General features: G+C 59.1%; 1 non-coding gene across 1 annotated transcript in view; it reads right to left on the reverse strand.

The window, feature by feature from the left end:
* LOC126430788 (small subunit ribosomal RNA) overlaps window positions 1–748 on the reverse strand; it is a 1,909-nt gene extending 1,161 nt beyond the window's left edge. Inside the window, exon 1 of the ribosomal RNA XR_007577313.1 lies at window positions 1–748. This exon is cut by the window's left edge and continues 1,161 nt beyond it. This is a non-coding gene — a ribosomal RNA (small subunit ribosomal RNA).
* Window positions 749–2,306: the final 1,558 nt, after the last annotated feature.

A 2,306-nucleotide genomic window follows, 5' to 3' on the forward strand; every position in this document is an offset into this window, starting at 1 on the left:
TCGCACGCCTTCGGCTCGCCCCACCGGCAGGACGTCCCACGATACATGCCAGTTAAACACCGACGGGCGGTGAACCAACAGCGTGGGACACAAATCCAACTACGAGCTTTTTAACCGCAACAACTTTAATATACGCTATTGGAGCTGGAATTACCGCGGCTGCTGGCACCAGACTTGCCCTCCAATAGATACTCGTTAAAGGATTTAAAGTGTACTCATTCCGATTACGGGGCCTCGGATGAGTCCCGTATCGTTATTTTTCGTCACTACCTCCCCGTGCCGGGAGTGGGTAATTTGCGCGCCTGCTGCCTTCCTTGGATGTGGTAGCCGTTTCTCAGGCTCCCTCTCCGGAATCGAACCCTGATTCCCCGTTACCCGTTACAACCATGGTAGGCGCAGAACCTACCATCGACAGTTGATAAGGCAGACATTTGAAAGATGCGTCGCCGGTACGAGGACCGTGCGATCAGCCCAAAGTTATTCAGAGTCACCAAGGCAAACGGACCGGACGAGCCGACCGATTGGTTTTGATCTAATAAAAGCGTCCCTTCCATCTCTGGTCGGGACTCTGTTTGCATGTATTAGCTCTAGAATTACCACAGTTATCCAAGTAACGTGGGTACGATCTAAGGAACCATAACTGATTTAATGAGCCATTCGCGGTTTCACCTTAATGCGGCTTGTACTGAGACATGCATGGCTTAATCTTTGAGACAAGCATATGACTACTGGCAGGATCAACCAGGGAGCTGCGTCAACTAGAGCTGAGCAGCCGGCCGCCCGGGAGTGTGTCCCGGGGGCCCGCGCGAACACGCAAGCGTCCGCTCAATTATTCTGCAAACAGGAGGAGGCTGAGCTCCCCTGCACAACACACCTCGAAACCCTCTCAGGTCCCGGCGGCGCGCAGCGCCGTCCTAAGTACTTGGTCGGGTTCGAGAGAGGCGCAATCGCCCGGAGTTAGGCGAGTAGACGCTTTAGGTGCGACCACCCGTGCTCCCAACTGAGCTTGCCGCTGCCGACAGAGGCCCGGGAGCGTGCTGTCGTGGCATTGCCGGCGGGAGACAACACGCGCCACCTACGGTGACCGGCAGCTCCAACGCCAGCGCCACAGAAGGACAAAAGCCCCACTTGGGTGCCGAAGCGAACTCTCCCAGCACAGCGCACGCGCCAACACGTCCGCACAGCTGCGATACAAACCACCTGCGAGAACCGCTGGGGCGACCGAGCAGCAGACGGCGTCGCGGCGCCGAGCGCCGGGCGGCGGCGCATCCTCAGCGCACACAGTCCTCAATCGGACCAGCACACTGCAGATGGCCACCGCGCTTCGCACCGGGCCCGCGAGGACCTACTTTGGCCGCAAGGCGCCGCGAGCAGGGGGCGCCGGCGCGCAGCTGCGCCGCCTGCCGCGTCCGTCGGCCGGCGCGCCTGCCACTGGCCGCCCCCACCAGCCGGCTGTAGCGCGTGCGCCCACGCACCGCGCTGCCAGCACGCCGGGCGGCCCCCCCTCACCGGCCGGGGACGGTCCCACCCAGCCACCGCCGCGTATCGCCTCACACCCAGATCCCCTTTCGCGTTCGTGGGCATGGTGGGTCCCCTTTCACGTTCGTGGGCATGGTGGGTATCCCTGAAACAACCGGTTAATAGCTCGACCGATCGTCGCCAACACTGATTCACCTCTAGCGAGAACAACCGCACCACAACGGGTTACCTGTTGTTCATTTGCGTAACGTCACCAGCAAACGTAGACGTCCATCGCCATTTGCAACGAGTATTGCATGCCTGTGTCAGGTGTCACAACACACTACGTCTGCCCACATAGACGCAACAACATGTGCACGCCTCGAGAACACGTGGAAGGTAGCCCCCGTACGTATGCGGTGTCCATTGCGCGAACGACTGTCAGCCGGCCTCTGCAGGATGTCGCAGATGTGGAACGCGGTGCAACATGCTATCACGGTGTGTGAGAAGAGACGACTACGTCCGAATACACGCTCCACTACATCAACAGACTGCTCATGCTGATCGCCATCCAGGGCGTCCGTTCCTCCCACACGTCTGAATGGCGTACCACACTGCAATCCAGCTCTTATAGGGAGACGACACGTAGCTGCGTGCACAATATTTGGACTGTATGGTCTGCCGTTGCTAGGCGCAGTCGTCGTACGGTCACACATGTGCCACGATGTATCATTCAGTACATACGGACCAATGTGCAGTACAGTTTGTGGGTTTTGCGTACATCGGCGGACAGGTGACAGGCCGTACCACAACGTAGGCTGAGTACGTCGGCATGCGAAGGGCATTGA

This window comes from Schistocerca serialis, unplaced genomic scaffold (assembly GCF_023864345.2).
Source record: "Schistocerca serialis cubense isolate TAMUIC-IGC-003099 unplaced genomic scaffold, iqSchSeri2.2 HiC_scaffold_1059, whole genome shotgun sequence".
NCBI lineage: Eukaryota > Metazoa > Arthropoda > Insecta > Orthoptera > Acrididae > Schistocerca > Schistocerca serialis.